The sequence below is a fragment of the Lathamus discolor genome, chromosome 4 (genome assembly GCF_037157495.1).
Source record: "Lathamus discolor isolate bLatDis1 chromosome 4, bLatDis1.hap1, whole genome shotgun sequence".
Taxonomy (NCBI): domain Eukaryota; kingdom Metazoa; phylum Chordata; class Aves; order Psittaciformes; family Psittacidae; genus Lathamus; species Lathamus discolor.
In genome coordinates, this window is record NC_088887.1 from 55,659,565 (window position 1) to 55,677,636 (window position 18,072).

The 18,072-nt window shown below is 37.5% G+C and overlaps 1 non-coding gene across 1 annotated transcript; it reads right to left on the reverse strand.

Annotated features, from left to right (window-relative positions):
* Positions 1 to 17,771: 17,771 nt before the first annotated feature.
* TRNAK-CUU (transfer RNA lysine (anticodon CUU)) lies at positions 17,772 to 17,844 on the reverse strand. The gene has a single exon. It is a non-coding gene; the product is annotated as a tRNA-Lys (tRNA).
* Positions 17,845 to 18,072: the final 228 nt, after the last annotated feature.

The window sequence follows — 18,072 nt, forward strand, 5'->3', positions numbered from 1 at the left end:
CACTTTTACTCTTCTGATTCTCTTCTCCATCCTGCTGGGGGGGAGTAAGCAAGTGGCTGGGTGGTGCTCAGTGGCCAGCTGGGGTTAAGCCATAACAGCTGGATAACAAAAGGAACTTTTTCTTTTTTGTAGCATTTTTGATAGGGGACAGAAGATGGTGAAAGTCACAGGAGTGGTGATTGACTTAGGCTTTGTGACCATTGAGTACATATGACTTGTTTTGACAAAACAATAATTAAAAAAATTATGAGTTAAAGTAATAGTCCCTCCTGTAAGGACACTAAATATAATGTTGAGTGCTTTGTAGAATCTACAGCCCAAGAAGAAGCTGTTGCACATAATGTCCAAGCTGTCAGGTGTTAGTGAGTGCAATGAGTGCTCACCTGGATCCACTTTGTTTCAGTTTAAATTGGCTGGGGTGGGCTCTGATTTGGACACACATTTGTGGGTTTTAGAACAGGAATTACTACCCACCCAATATACCTGTCATGCCAAGTAAATTTCAGATCATATGTCACTGCTTGGGGTGGTTGTAGCAATTGCCTGTGGCACCATCAGGCAAAACATCCCCAGGGCTGAACTGAGTTGTATTTCCCAGAGAACCTGGGAACAAGGGAACATTCATAAATTGCTGACAACAGCAAGAATCCAAGGGTCACAACCAATCTAACAGTGTAGGTCTACTCTTTTGAAAATATCTGTAGAAAAGGATGTGTACACTCAAGTTCGATTGGCATCTGTATTACACCAAGCAAGTTGGAATCAAATAATCATTTAAGTTGGAAAAGACCTTCAAGATTACGGAATCTAATAGTTAACCCAGCACTGTCAAGTGCACCACTGAACCATGTCCCTAAGCACCACATCTACAAATCTTATAAAATACCTCCAAGGATGGCAACTCCACCACTTTCCTGGGCATCCTGTTCCACTGCTTGACAACCTTTTTGGTGAAGAAATTTTCCAAATATGTTGTCTATTGCATATTAACAATAGACTATAGCAATCCACAACTCCTCCTAGAGCCTTTGAGTGGAAGTCAGTGGTAGATTTATGGCTCTTTGGACTGCATGAAACTATCAAAATGTCCAACCCCATTGACAGTTTAATGACTTTTGGGGTTTGGTATTTTTTGTTTCATTTTTCTGGTGCTTGTGTCTGTCAACATACAAATATCTATTGCTTAAACCACAACAACACTATAGCAATAGATATTAGTACACTGACAGACGCAAGCAATAGCTACTGGGAAGAAATTTAACTCTATCCCAGCTGAAACCAGAACAACTGAATTGTCAAGAAAAGCTAATTTCAGTAATTTCTCTCTGGTTTATTTTGCACTGTGTTGGGTTTGTTTGGTTTTTGTTTGGTGGGTTGGTTTTTTTTGTTTGGTTGGTTGGTTGGTTGGTTTTTTTTTTTTGTTTGTTTGTTTGTTTGTTTTTTTTTTTTTTTTTTTTTTGAAAGTTCCTGTTCCCAGAAACACTATTATATCTAATGACAGGATCCATCTTTTTTTTTTTTTTTTTCTACTCAGCAGCTCATCTTCCTCTTGTTCACCAACACCATAGCCCAAGATTATACCTCAGAAAGATTCAGTTTGTTATGGCTTTGCATTCAAGCATTCATGAGGCAGAAACCTGTTCTTGTTTATGTGAGAACTTCAGCTGATATACACTGCATTTGAAGGCTATGCTGATGCTGACGATTAACATGTAAATAGCTCTTGATGTCTCTGCTTAGATTAACATTCCTATCACCTTTATCCCTCAAGATAACTGTTTCTCTTGGCTAAAAATCAAAACTGGATGTCAGCATTTCCCAACATCTTAAATTTAAAAAGACAGAGCCCATATTTACCAACAATTTCTTCATTGCTAAAGCAAAGCCCTAGCAGATGAAGCTCCATCTGGCATAGTTATTAACTACATTTTGCCTGCTTTATAACCACATTGAAATTTCACTGCTCCAGTGAAAGGATTGCATTTCTCCATTGATACACCTTCACCACACAGGAATGAGTGATGCCAGTAATACAGTTCTTTGTTCATTATTTTCTGCCCCTTTCTTTCCTACTGGTGACACTCAATTGAGAAAACAAACACTGCTAAATCCCTTGAAGAATATTCCTTGAAGAAAGACATCTGAAATTTCATTGCACTTTTCTTTCTCTCCCTCTCCCTCTCTCTCTCTCTCGAAGAACAAATTTGAAAATAAAATGCCTGTCAGACTTTCCACAGATAAGGATTTTCCAGCCACTGCAGCCTATTTCTCCATTTCACCTATCCCCAGTGCAACTGCCACTGTTCTTTCTGGACAAGAGCTACCACAGCGTGCAATTGCATTTAATTTCCTTCGGGCACCGATCTCCCCTCTGACGATGCAGCTCCTCCTGCTGACAGCATCCTAATTTTTCTCCCAAAGCTTCAGAATCTGTCAGATATAAAGGCAGCTAGCCCTTAGGATTCAAACGTGACAAATGGTGCCTTTAATGATTGATCACTGCAGCCACTGTAGTTGTTTTTATCACAAGAAATAGAATGCATCAATCTGTATTTGTTAACACTATAGGAGAGAAACACAAATAGCTATAGTCATGGGTTTTACAGGTTAAGTGTACTGGCAAGATCTGTATTATATTTTTATATTTTATGATTTTTACTAGCCCCTTTTTAATAACCTAAATCACATACTTAATTTCTCTGATTTTTCTACTGTTTCTTTATGTACTTTCTCCAGAAAGAAATATTTAAAAGCCCTTTAAACTTAACACTTTTAATCTATAACTTTGTAATGGGGTCATATTTCATTTGAAAACATTCAGCTCCTTTTTCCCCAAGGCTTTCAGATCATTTTCATTAGATCAATGAAAGTGGTTGTGATCATAAACTATGTATAAAGGAGGTGCCTACACCACCATGTCTGAAACATTGTATCAATGTATCCTAGCTAATGTTAAACTACCTACTCTAGTTCCAGTGGTTTTAAAGTGACTACAGATTTGTTATTTGAGTGTTTAGACAGCTTTAGGGCAAAGTTATCACAGATATGTCTGAGTTACCCTTCCAACATAATCAACCCATGGCAGTAACTGAACAGTAGTCTAAATATGAATGGGAAGTGGTTATGTGCATTACTAGCTGATTACCCATAAGTGCATGTATTATGTAGCAAGATAACATTCCCTGCAAAAAGAATATGGGTGGTTTAGATCTGTAGATTACTCTCCTTCAGTGTTTGCTTCCCTTGAAATGGTAAGTACATAATGGAAAAAGAAAGTATTTTAATATATATGTATTTTCTCAGTCAGGTTCTTTTTAATTCTGAAATGCTCACTTTTTTTTTTTTTTTTTGTATTTCAAAAATATAATCAGATATGAGTGATTCAGGACACACAGGTACCTATATTTTCTGATCTGCTGCCTTTGTTAACTAAAATGCAGCAGTTAAACTGTGAATAACAGCAAAACTGCAGCAACCTCTGAATACTTGCCTAAGGTCCTGAGGTTATGAGATGAGCTGTTTGGAGGCTTGTGATGTGTTTGAAGACTCAAGTCTTTGCTGTGATGGTTGACCCTCTAGTGTGACTGCTGCCTGAACTAAAGCTAACTTGATAAGAGCTACAGAGGATGCAGTCAGTGTGGTGTGGTCCAAACAGTGATGTAATCTGACATGCTATAAAATGAAGCTTTATTGAAGTGGTAGGGAAGATGAGCAACAATTTGCCCATATGGCAACTCACCCACAACTAGTAATATGAGAGGTGCTTAGCTCCTTTCTGTTTTTTTGGTGACTAACGTACTTTCCCAGAAATGTACTTTAGGTTAGTGGTATTAGTTCTTACTGACACAAATCACGGCACTGCATAAATCTGTTAAAATTATTCTAAATATGCTTTCAGTCCAAGAAGTTCAAAACTCTCTACTAAATAATGAACACACAGTGGAATTTGTTTATTTGTCTACAGAACAATATCTTGAACTTTGGTCTAATAGATGAGTTGAATTCAACATTTGTCTAAAACATAGAGTCATAGAATAGTTAGGGTTGGAAAGGACCTTAAGATCATATAGTTCCAACCCCCCTGCCATGGGCAGGGACACCTCACACTAAACCATGTGAAAACATGTCAAGGTCCATTAAAATTTATAATTTTTAAGGTGTGTCAATTCACAACAGAATCCCAGTGCAAAATAGAAATTGTAAGATTTTAGAGACACACACAAATGTATGCCTTTATGCTGTAACTTGTATGATTCACACAGGACTGAATCCTCCTGAATTTAATTTGTAGTAACTTTAGACATAGGTGGGTAAGTTTCAGCACTGCACTTCTCAGAGGAGTGTAGAGTCATCCCATAAAAGAAATGAAAGGAAATTTCAAGTTTCAAATTCAAAATTCAAATTTCAATCTATTCAAAAAGTTTCAAAGATGCCTCATTTAAATTAGCTACTTCTAGCATGCAAACTAACATCTCGTTTGCCATCACTGCTGCACTCCTTCTTATGTTCGAAGGGTTCTATTTTGCTTGGGGTTTTTTTAAGAGCAGGGTGAATGCCAAAATATTCTCTTTGTGGGAAAGCAAACATTCTTAGTTCATCAGTATTTGAATGATGATCAAACCATCCTGCGCAACTCTGAGAAAAGCCCTTCTCCCTAATGACTTCTTGTATTGAACTGAGCTTTAAATCACATGCCCAAGATGAAAATGCGAAATGAAGATTTAAATGAAAAATCAAAACCTTCTCCTCCCCCAACTCACTTGCTGTTCTTTTCCCTTACTTGTGCTTTTTTTCTTGAAAAAGTAGTGTTTATGCCTGAGAAAAGCTGATAAATCATAGAAGCTTTCCATCTGGAAAGGTTTTACTGTTCCAAATCTCCAGACTCACACTGATCTTAATTCTCCAGTATATTAAATCCATACAGCCATTTTAACAGACACTCTAGGATTATTTCAGTCAAGGGGGATTCTCAGATAAAGGAGAGCTGCCATAGTAATGTTTTTTGTTTGTTTGTTTTCTTTTAAATTATTGTGAGTCTTGTTTGGACATACTCTGTGTCGTGGTTTAAACCCAGCCACACAGCTCGTTCACTCACTCCTCCCCTTCCTCCCTCTTTCTTTCCTTCCCTCCACCTCGCTCCAGGACCAGGTGGTGAATACATTGTTTCTTCATCTTGCTTCACCCTTCTTGCCTCTTTTTTGCTTCTACTCTTGCATACAGGGGCAACTGATACTGTATGAATTGGTCCTCTGGTTTAGCTGCAATGATTATCACTGTAGTTTGAGTACTGACTGAACTTGTTGATGGGGGTGATGTAGCTGCTATGCTTGGAGCTGGGGTAGCCGTGCTGTCTGTTGCAGTCAAAGTTTGAGTAGCTGATGTACTTATCACTGGGGTAGCTGTGCTGTCCATTGTAGCCAAAGTTTGGGTAGCGTCTGTACTTGTCGCTGGGGGTGATGTAGCTGTTGTGCTTGGAGCTGGAGTAGCTGTGCTGTCTGTTGCTTTGCCCTCAGATCCAGGGACATTTTTTTCCTTTTGAAGCTGCTGGATAGTGTTGGACAAGGCCCTGTAAGCACAGGCCAAGCCCCAGCACGTTGAAAAACACTACCACAGCAAATACCAGCTCTAAGTAAGGTACAATATACTGAAACTGTGAGATCAAGAGGAACAACTTTGAGAGCCAATAAATCAGCATTGTGACAAGTGAATATTAATCTAAAACAATGAATGCTTATCACAAATACGATTAGACACACTCCGGTCAAACGCGTCATTATCTCTTGTTGGCGCCCCATGTTGGGCGCCGAAAAGAACTGTCATGGTTTAAACCCAGCCATGCAGCTCATTCACTGACTCCCCGCCTTCCTCCCTCTTTCTTTCCTTCCCTCCCCCTCTCCCAGCTCCCAGAGAGATGGGGAGGAGAATCAAGAGAATGTAACTCCCACGGGTTGAGATAAGAACAGTCCAGTAACTAAGGTATAACACAAATCACTACTGCTACCACCAATGATAATAATGCTAAGAGAAAAGAACAAGGGAAGAGAATACGATGCCACCCGCTGAAACGAGCCCGACCCCAGCAGAGAGCCCATGCCCTTTCGGGTAACTCCCAGTTGCCTCCCCAGGCATGACGTGCTGTGGTATGGAATACCTCTTTGGCTAGCTTGGGTCAGCTGTCCTGTCTCTGCTTCCTCCCGGCTTTTAGCAGCAACTAAAAAACATCAGTGTTATCAGCTCCGTTACCAGGCTTAAAGTCAAAACACAACGCTACACCAACTACTAAGAAGAAGAAAAACTGACTGCTACTGCTAAACCCAGGGCACTCTGCAATGAAGTATAATGCAGGAAACAAGATGTATTTAGGATAAAATATATGTCCTTAGTGCGGACTGAGTGTTCTCAAAGCAAGGAGAAAAGGAAGCAGAAAAGCAGGGGAATAATTTTGAGCTCTGGCTAGTATTATGACCTAAATTAAGGATTCCATGCACTATAATACCACTACTAAAAGTATTTCTGTTATGCTTTTGATGAAACTGAAACAAAACCACTACGGGCATGGCAATAAAGTTTTTCTGTCTTACATAAATTTGTATGTATTACTTTCTCCTGTGAAGAGACAGATATGGAATCTTTCTTATGCAAATTAATTCTATGAAAATAATCTCAAAAACAGTCATTTAAATAGAGAATATTATCCATTATTTATTAAACACAATCAGTTTTTTTAAGACATCTTTTAATGGAAATGCTATTAGAGACCTATTTACTGAGCATTCAAACGCAAAATGACCCTTCACTGCACTGTCACTACCTGGCATGTATTATTACTTAGAACCATAGAATCATAGAATAGTTAGGGTTGGAAAGGACCTCAAGATCATATAGTTACAACCTCCCTGCCATGGGCAGGGACACCTCATAGTAAACCATTTCACCCAAGGCTCTGTCTAACCTGGCCTTGAACACTGCCAGGGATGGAGCATTCACAACTTCCCTGGGCAACCCATTCCAGTGCCTCACCACCCTAACAGGAAATAACTTCTTCCTTATATCCAATCTAAACTTCCCCTGTTTAAGTTTTAACCCGTTACCCCTTGTCCTATCACTACAGTCCCTAATGAATAGTCCATCTTCAGCACCCCTATAGCCCCCCTTCAGATACTGGAAGGCTTCTACTAAGTCTCCACGCAGCCTTCTCTTGCTGGCTACTTCTTGAAGGATTTCTGGGATTTCCATCTTTGCATGTCTTGAAACATGAAATATTTATTTCAAGAAAAGAAAACTTAATGAGAAAATGTCCCAGCAAATTTGTAGCCAACTATCTCAAACACAACTAATGATATGGGCATGGAATCGCAGGTTTTACTGTCTCTTAGCAACGAGCGCTTTCCAAGTTATTCCAACCAATTTTGCATCTTGTCTCTGTAATAATGTTCTGTACTGCTAAAGCACAGCGGATAAGCTTTCTGGCTTGCAACTGTTTCTGTTTCAACCAGGTTTATGTACATGTAGACATAAAGGGTGAAACAGCAAGTAATAAATGCCCTAATCCTGTAATTACAACTCTGTCAGCAGATTCATGTGCCTTGGCTGAGCCCATTATCTCTACAATCCTAGAAAGCAACAGAAATTTCTGCAGGGCACTACAGAGAAGTGAACCTGTCCAAGCAGAACCAATTGCAGTATAAAGGCTATATAGGTTTTCAAGGAAGCATGTCTCAGTCTGCTGAGATGCTCAGTCAAAAGAGGTAGCTGCTTGCCTATTTTCTTTTCTATTACATTTTTTCCAGTAAGGGAAGCTATTGGTCTGAAAGACATGGATATTGGTGGATTCCCAGAAAAAGCGGTGGTTGATTGGTTTTGCTTTTTTTCTAAGGTATGATGACATAAAAAACAGGGTTTGCAGTTAGTAGACTTGATGATACCACTTTTTAAACTGTTTAGAAAATTAGACATCATTCAGAACCTACCAAATTTCGTTCAGCTGGATTTATTTTATTACAGCTAATACTAGTCAGGACACGAAATACAGTTCTGCTGGAAAAAACTCAGCTTAATATTTTGCTGAGATTTGGATATTATGCATTACAATATGCTTCACAAATCCAGAAATATGCATAACTATTCTTTAGTCCCAAGAGCAAATAGATAAATTAATACATTTAATATCCATATCCATAATATACATATAATAAGTGTGGGTACATTTGTTTCAGGAAATTATTGTTAATAGAACACCTTTGTGTCTATTTCCAGTCTCTGTTCCAGTCCAAATCCAAAACAAATCAGTAGTACTTGTCACCTTCTAAATAAATTGCAAGTTGTTTTCATCCTATCTGGCAGCTCTGAATGAAGTCTTATCTCAGGACACCAAAGATGGAATAAGCTATGAAGATTGAACTGAATATTAACCAAAAGAAATAATTCTTCCATATTTGACTTGAACACCAATTACATTCTAATACATTCATTATTCTGGAATTGATTATATTTTGGAGCCTAACTTCTTCTTCAGTTTAGCTGGGAACTATCATCCACTGAAGTAGTTTGTCACAGCTTTTGTATAAGACTTCTTCCAGAGTCTCAGGTGCACATGTAGTCAAAACATTATGGCTAGACCATGGATTTTCAGACTGCTGACAGATATTTGATTTAGCTCTTTATTGTAAACAGAGACAGAAGAAGTTCCCAGTCTTAAAACAGTATTGACTGATGTCAAGTTGCAGAGTGTGAGCCACTGAGACTAGAAACAGACAGCAATGCAATGGTAGCAACAGTGCCATGGCCAAAGGTAGAAAAGGGGTAAGTGATGTTTTTTTCTTATTTGGTAGGGGTTTCTTGGGAGAGCAGTTTTTAAATATCATATTGTTAAAAACATTTTGCTGGTATATATTTGCCCAAACATGTTGTTTCATTGTAAAGATTGTGGTGATTTAGCAGGCTTGATAAACTTGCCAATAGGTCACTGAGGTCAAGGAATAGTCTCATTAAACGATAACAGAAAATAAAAAAAACCCAAACCACCAAAAAGCAAAGCAAACAAACAAACAAACAGAAAAAACAACCAACCAAAAAAAAAACCCCAACAAACAACTAACCAAGAAAACCTGAAACCCAAACTAACAAACACACACCCACCAAAAAAAAATGAAACTCTGAAAACGGTGAGGTTTTTTTCCCAACTGAAAAAAATTAATTCCCTATACATTTATTTTGCTTACAAGTATTATTTGAAGACAACGTATGAGAAATATTGCATGTTTCAGACCATGTTCTTGTTATTTGTTATTCTTGCCTTTGGCCAGGCATAGGAAGGAGTTAAAGCTGACCTACCCTGGCAGGATCACCACTTGCAGCCCCATGGGGTTAGGTAAGGGAAGAAAAGCCTAAGAAAGAATGCAGCATGTTTCTTTAAAATGTCAGAACTCTTCAGGGGAATACTGCGATAGTGAAAAATAACATGGATTCTTTAGAGTTCACTTGAAAAAAAAAAAAAAAAAGAAAATTCTTCTCTTCTTGTAGGCAGTGCTTCCTGGAATACAATCCTGAAAAGTTTTACTGAAATATTTTGTTCCAAATGATGTTATTTGCAAACATCATGTGTGCTTGTAGGCTTTTTTTATTTTTATTTTTTTTTTAACTGAAGAGGTTAGTACAACAAAAAATATGATTGGACTGCCTCTACCTGGAAGCTGTTCTTGCATGTCACCTCTCTTCTTTTCTGGACTATGACAAGGACAGTGAGACACACAGCTTGCCTTTCTGATAATTACATATTTGCCCTCTACAATACAAACCGCTTACTTTCTTCTTTAATAAGAATTCCATTGGGTTGATTTACTGATACAAGATTATTTTCTTAGAAAAACCGTGTTAGATTTTACCCTCTCAGTAATGCTAGAGTAGTTGATACTATATCAAACTGACACTGCTTAGAAGGAAGTAAATATTTTGAAAGTTAAGAGAACTCTGTACAGGCCAGCAAAATGATCAACAGCTCTCTCAACCTGATCTACTGTCAATGGTGTTTCTTCTGGTGGTAAAACTTTGATGCCAAGGGTAGTCCTCTGACAAGAAGGAGTTTAACTTCACTGCTGTGAATGTCTGTCCTTCTCATCTTCCCAGCCTCTCACAATGCCAAACATCAACTACACAGGGCAACAGATTTTGACACATTCCTTCCCAGTAAGACAGATATGGAAAAAAAGAAATGTGAATGCATTAGGTAGCACTCATTTTATCATAATACAGAAATATTTTGAAGCAACAGATTTCAGGTAACTTGCCCATTTATGTCATCCAAATCTAAGTGGGCAACTATGTGCATAAAGAGCAATGGCACCTAATTAATAGGTTAACATAGACATGCCACTGGCCTGAGCTGAGTCAGCGGTGACTCAGTTGTGAATGGCTCATTCACTCCATCATTTTCACAGGTGATTACTGCAGTATCATGGAAACCTGCATAGTTTAGTATAGCAAACATTCGATGCCTCATATGAGCTAGATAAAATTTGAATATAAAAGCTAACACATCTTCTAAACGACCCCATATGCCCCATACCATGTTTAAAAAAGCAACCTGAGGCAAAAACCAAGGACAGCCTGGGCAGTTGTTCTGATGAATTTTTCATTAGCAAAATTTTCTTTATATCATTTTGATCACACTATGAAAATTGAATAAAGTAAAAAAAGACAGGGTTTGTGTCCTCCTGTTTTATGTAGCAAACAATTTTAGTTATTTTGTTTTGCTTTTGCCCATGTGTGGAATGACTTTGATAGACTGTCAGAGTCACATGCAGAATTTTAAACATTGTAAATTAAGTATGTTTAGAGTCTGAAAAAAAATGCATTTATGTAATGCAGCTTTTCACTATGCTAATCCATTAAAACATCAGAAATAATAAATTTTATCCTGCTGTAGCTTTTAATCATGTTTACCTGTTTCCAAGATAGCATATTAAACAAGTCCTTAGAAAAAAAAAAAAAAAAAAAAAAAGGTTAATTGTAAGATTAAACCAATATTGAAATTTGTAGCCAGCAAGTCAGCGCAACTATGCTTATTTCAAATGAGCAGTATAACCCTTTTCAGTAGCTGGGAAATGTAGACTATTCAACAAAATAAAGGAAGAGGCAGAAGGAAGAGCAAGTTTGAAAACAAGATCATGTTATATTTACTGAGCCCTGTAAAGCACTTCAATCAAAAATCACCTTCTGCGTTAATCAGTCCAAAATTTTGATTTTAACTCACCTGCCAGTGTCAGAACTGATCACCATATTTCTTTTTCTTATACATTTATTTATGCTAATTATGATTATTTACATTGTAGGATCACCATGGGTTTTGCAGTAATAGCATATATGCTTATCCTGTGTTTTTAACCTTATCTATTTTTGTAGCAAGATTAGTACAATTTCTTTCACCTTAGAAACTGAGAGCTCAAATTAACCCTTTAATGCACTCCTTGAATGGCTTCTGGTGCCATACACAGTTTTTCTTTTTGGGGAGATGGAAAAAGATGGGCATAATTATATCAAACACTGCTAAGATTTGAAACTTAATACGAAGCAAAAAATTAGTGCTAACATTAATTTTAATTCTGTTTAGGAAGCACAGAAGGTAGATCCTCAGCATTTTGAACCTCAGAACAAGCTAGTTTAAGATGGTTCAGCTACTGTCTTTCAAACAAGAAAATATGTCAAGCTACTGGGAGGAAGGGTTAAAGTGGAATGTGTCCTCCCTGTATTTTTAGATCTAGGTTTGAAGATTGAAAGCCAATAAAAAAATAGGGCTTATTCTGACTCTTCAGAGGCTAGATTTTTCTCACTGTATTTCTGGGAAAAATGGCTGTGATGTGCAGTCATTTTAAAAGGTAATAGAAAAGGTTTAGAAAACAAGTTTAGGAAGATTGTTCTGAAAGATGACTGCTTGTCTGTAACTAACTATAACAAAAAAAAAAGGAAATAATTAAAGATCCATACTTCTCAAGGTTCTGCATGGCTTATAGAACCTAACTGAGGGTGCTTTCAAGGGCTAAGTAAAATGTCTTGTGGTGGTTGTGGGGAAACAATTACTACTTTTCTCTTTTAGTCTTATTTGTCTCTGTTTTCTAAGAGTGAACAATATAAAAAAGACATAATCAGGCATAGATACATAAATATAAATTTATATAAGTACGTTCATGAAAATTTACTTGGGTGACATATCTTTCTCAAAGAATCTCTGCCAAGTCCTCTGCAGTGTCAAATATGTTCATAGTAAGCATCATCATGGGTGTAATTTGTGAGCCATTCTGCCAGCTCCTGTATGGTAAAAGTAAACTGTCCTTGAACACCGACAACTTTTTTTCCCCACAAAGTAGCCAGTGACTCTCCCTTCAGCATAGAATCCCAGAAATGCAAAGAAAGAAGCTTTCTTTTTATATGACAAGATAAACTGTCCTCTTGTCATCCAGAGCAACCTTCAGATAATTCAATCAGGTCTGATCTGGCTATTTTACAACCCAAATGTGACTGGATTTCCTACAGTTATACTGATTCAATGCAGCAGTGACTGCTAAGCCATTAAAGAAAAATAACATTGGCCTGAAGGAAAATACAGGGTAATCAAAATAGATTTGTTGATTTCAAATGAAGGTAAGATTCTGTGGAATGTAAGTTTTTATTTTCTGTGTTTGGAGGTCTCAAAGAGTACCTTCCACAACTTGATAGCACAGGATAAAAAATATAGCAAAAAAGTGTCTTTTATTACCTCATGTTTGTATTTCCATGTTCATTACTGTGCAGAGTGCTATGCTTGGAAAGAGAATAACTCAAAACTTTTTTCATTATACCTACATTCAAAGTTTTATCTTCTAGCAGAACTCACCTTCTGGGCAAAAGATGCCAACCTGTCTAAAAACATAACATTGGAAGAGTCTATAAAGTTTTCCAGTTCTGGAATGTATATGTCATTAAAGAGAAGGCTGATCATAAAGGACATACACCATTTGTTCTTCTTCCTTGCAAAATATAGATGGACATTTTGTAAATATAGATTAAGTATTATTTTGACAATCTCACCAGTGGTTAAATCATGTAAAAGAGAACAGACACCTTCTATAGCCTCTAAACCACTGAATCTTGTGCTTGTTTTTTTGGTGTTTTTTCTTTTGTTTGTTTGTTTGGTTTTTGTTTTGTTTTTAATATTGTTGGGTTTTGGTTGGTTTGGTTTTTTTTTTTTTTTGTTTTAATCTTTTTCTTTTTCTTTGTCTGTAATGGTTCCGTTTTTCATGAAATTTTTTACTCTTTCTTTAGCCTGTAAAGACATAATCCGATTCAAACTGAAATGCCATTATGTGTGGAACATATTTTTAAAAGGTTAATAGCTGTTTGCACATTGGTGGTTGCAGAAATGCATTCAGCCAATTTAACAGATGTTTTTCAAGGATCACCAAAAATATTAATCTGTGCTGAATGGCAAGGTTATATTTCCTGTCATCATACAACAGCATCAGGAAGAAAAAAATAAAAAAAAAGAAAATCTTCTGATCCATAACTTTGGTTGAAATAGCTACCATTTACCTAGAGATTATTCTAGGGATTTTTTGTTTTAATCTTGAGTAAAGTGGTGAGGAAATGTAAGTCCTTTGATGAAAACACAGAAGATAAAGCAGACTGCCTACATACCCCATCTCTACTCTTCCTTATTTCCAAAAAATTAATCTCTGATGACATCCATTGGATAGAAAGGTAAACAAACTGAAAGAGACCAATGTGTAGGGCTGAAATATTGGTTTACATATGTTCTTTTCATTATATTTGGAGGCATTCCTATTAAAAATGGGAGCATATCATAAAATATAAAAAATATAATTGTCTTACTGTTTGAAAGTCTGGATATGTATTTATGCCTGTCTCTTTCTTAATACAAAGCAGTAACTTCTGAGGAATTAGAGACATGAGAGCCTGGAGCAGATAAAAAACAGAATTTTCTTTAGAGGTCTTGATGAGCTCTGAAGAGGGACTACCATTTAGTTTCGAGTTACAAGACAGTCAAGTCTGCTAAGATTCTCCTGTTTACAAGAAACTGTGTTAATCATAAATAATACATTTACTGTAGCTTATTGTACAATTATTGTGCAATTGTAACCCATTGTAAATTATTGTAAGAAAACGCAAGAGTAGGATGCTTAGGAATAGTGCAGCAGCTAGCTACAGATGCTAGCAGGAATGCAGCAAGTACAGAGCAGCTCTTCAAGGCCCATGCAGACCAGGATGAGGATCAGGTCATGGCACGGCCTGAAGATGCAAGTGGAAGAGAGGCAGACGAGGGAAGGCAGCTACTGTCTCAGCAGCACTGCCAGTCTTGATCAAGCTTTGTTGCCTCGAAAGATCATGCAGCCCCTAGCTAAGGTGCTATCACTGCAAGGACAGGAAGCAGATGGTTTGCCAGCAGTTATCTCACTACTGCAGAGAACAGTAAAGGAAGTGTTTTGTACTGCCTGGTACGTATTTAGTCAATTTTTTTTTTTATTTTTAAACAAATATTGTTACATCAACTCTTTAGCATTTGTGTGCGGGTTAAAAATAGCTCACTAACATTTAGTCTATTTTTAACTAGATTTCCAGGGTTCCTGTGTAAGGCACAGTAATACATTAGTAACTCATTTAAGTCTAAATACAGTACCTGTTTCTGTGACCTCAAAAAATGTGCAATCTTTTTTACATTTAAAGAAAATATTTAAAGAACTAATAATGGTCACATGCAAGAACTTGAATCATTGATAGAATTTGTATAATTTTTACAGATTGTAAAGAAAGCCTGTGAAAATCAGTTTCAGGTGTTTGTCATTTTTCAGGCAGGAACTCACTGGCTTAGAAAGACCAGAAAGAAATGTTAGAGGAAGGATTTGTCCAACTAATGAACCAGAAGTCCCTCTCTAGTCAGTAGACAGATATAAAATCTGGCAGAGCATGTGTTGTCTCACCTTACTGAAGATGCTTAAAGCAGACCAGAAGAAATATTTTGCAAGACAACTTAGTTGTCTCTTTGACTATAAAGTGAATTCAGGCTGACTTACTTGGAAATAGACATCTGTATATTAAACATCTACATGAAACAAATCCTACCCTAAATGCCCAAAGGAAGGGCTGGAAAGGAAAAAAGCCCAAACACACCTACTTCAGACCTTCACTGAAGATGGGATACAGAAATTCACAACAGCTCCAGTTAAGGTATTGGAAAGAAACCACTGAAGTGGGCATATTGGGCTGTATTTGTTGTTGATATATATAAATATTTGAATATACTACTACTACTACTAAACAAGAAAAAAGGTATTTAATGTATGTAAAGCAACAAAAATATTAATTAGGCAGCATTATATCAAATCTAACCAAGGAAACCAACAGGACTGGCATGTTTAAATCATATGAAGACAACTCTATAAATTTCTGTCACTGAGGAATTTTCCAGACTAATATTTCCAGACAGCTAACTTTGTTAGAATTTGTCCATGATAGGATTACATAGCCAAATTTATCCATATAGGATATATTTTATATATCCATAGGAAAAGATCACGAAAAATGTTACCAAATTACATCAAGGGTAAGATTACATTTAAGCTGTCCCCAAAAAAAATCAAAACAATAGAAAATAATTTTTAAACTAAACATTATCAGTAACTTTCTAAAGCTACCTGCATTAAATTTAGTTTTACATTACACTAAACTTACTACAGAAGATTAATAGAATGTCTTAGAAATATTAGGGTATTAGGATACTTTAGCTGACAATAAAACAACAAAAAAGGTATTGAACTTTTCAATCATACAAGCAATTGCACTAAGATACGAAAATTCTTTTCCTTTTGAAAGTTGGAAGAAGATCTGATTTTGAAAGTGAAAGGTGTTTGGAATTCCTCCAGCTATGCAGCACACTAGAGTTATGCAAATAATTTTTAACATTGTTAGAAGATATTTACTGGTTTGTATACTAGGTGCCCTAGAAGAGGCATATAATCAATACAAAAAATGGAGACAAGATTTACGTGGCATGTACTTCAACTGAAAATAACAAAATATTATTATGTGTATAGCTTTGGCATCACTTCATAGATACGCATTTTTACAGTGCTATATATATTTTGTTTCTTAAGTGAAGCTGAGAAGGATGAGGGAAACAACTGCATTTGTTTTCTCATGGGATGAGAATGAAAAATGAAAAAAATGAAAAGAAATATTGAAATTATATAGAATGAAAAATACAAACACTATTGGCTGTAGGCCAAAGCAATTAGCTAATATTGATAGTTAGAAAACTATACTATTACTTAACAGTGTTATAGGAAATCTACTAGGTTGGCTCTGCTGGGAACAGAAACTCATGCCAAAAGAGACAGATATTCCTTGGATGCTATACAGTTTATTTACAGGGAAAGTTTATACTGCCTTGTTTCTAGCAAATAGATTTCTTTCATGTCTATTCTTCTTGGCTAGAAAGGCATCCCTAACATTTGTGTTGCTGCCACTGAAATAAGAAATTGCAATTTTGATTGTTTTGCATGATGGCTAGTTCATCACTGAGCATATTTTAATATGGCTACAGATAAGCGGCATTATTCAGCCATTTTTGGGGGTTGTATCAATCTGACAAAACATGTGTCCTCCAAGACTACAGTTTTCCATGCACACCCACCAAATCGTTCTGCACCACAGTATTTCAAGTAGATTTTATTTATACTGCAGTAGCTGTGAAATGCTGGACACCAAATAAATTACGTACAATTTTCATAGGAAAACATGCTTCTATATGTTTTTACATAAAATTTCCTTGTATTATGTGTGGTAGTTAGGGTTCGGTGGTCGGAAGATGTCACGCTGTATGGAAAGATAAGAAGATAAGGCCCCTCTCCCTAGAGCCAGTAACGCTTGGTTTGTGATGTAAGTAGACAGAAGTGATGTTGTAAACTCAGGGTATATAATGCCGTGTTACCCACCAATAAAGGCCATTTGCCGTCCACCACATTGGTGTCTGTGACCAGATGGACCAAGTGGCCTGGGGTTGGTCGCCGTGCCGTTCCTGAGATAGGTCACTACGCCCTCGAAGGCAACAAGTGGTGCCGAAACCTGGGAACGGGGTTTCGGGAATCACCTGGACGGGTGAACAGCGGCCGGAGCGGCTGGACCGGCCCGGCGAGGAGAAGGGAGCTCCCAGGACCTGCAAGGAGGATGGAAGCCCTTGTGAAGGTCGTATCACAGTTACATAGTCAGTAGGGTATTGATTGTAAACCTAAAGATTTTACTCTTGCAGTTGTGAGGCTTTTGCAAACTGGGGTTATTGCCCAGCCGGTGGATATTCTGCACCCCAAAGTGTGGGATAAATGTACTAAAGTGTTAGCCGAAGAAACGATGTCTTCGGGTTGTGGGAAAAATCTTAAGTCACAGGGGAAAGTCGTACAGGCTCTGAAAAAGGCTATACAAGAACAGGAGACCTGGAAAGCGGCAGAGAACTGTTTGTTGGCCACCCCAAAACTGGGAGTCGGGGCGGCCACGCAGACTTTACACCCCCCAGACGATGCTGATTATATTGAGCCCAAAGATCTGCAAGAGGGCGACCCGTCCCCTCAATTCCTGGGTCCTGACACGGGTCCCGACACGTTAACGGAGGGACAGAAACGAGATAAATCCTTCTGGGGCAGGCTAGCTGGGGAGGCCAGGGGCGCTGCGGAGACAGCGGAGTCTGAGGCAGTCTGGGCTAGACCACCACCATACGCGTCCCAAGATGGTGCCCAACGTGGGGCTCGAGCCCACGACCCTGAGATTAAGAGTCTCATGCTCTACCGACTGAGCTAGCCGGGCATGGCATTATGACTTAATATCATACAGCATGACAGATATATGCATCAAATAACATCCTGCTATACACCTTTGGTTTTACTTCCAATCTGTTTCATATGAGGGCGCAGTAAATGGGAATATTGCCTAATATTTTAAAGCTCATCTGAGAGTCTGAAATTCATACTCGAGATAAAATTCTCAAAAATAATGAGAGAAATTCTGAAAAGAAGTGATGTCTTCAGTACAGAA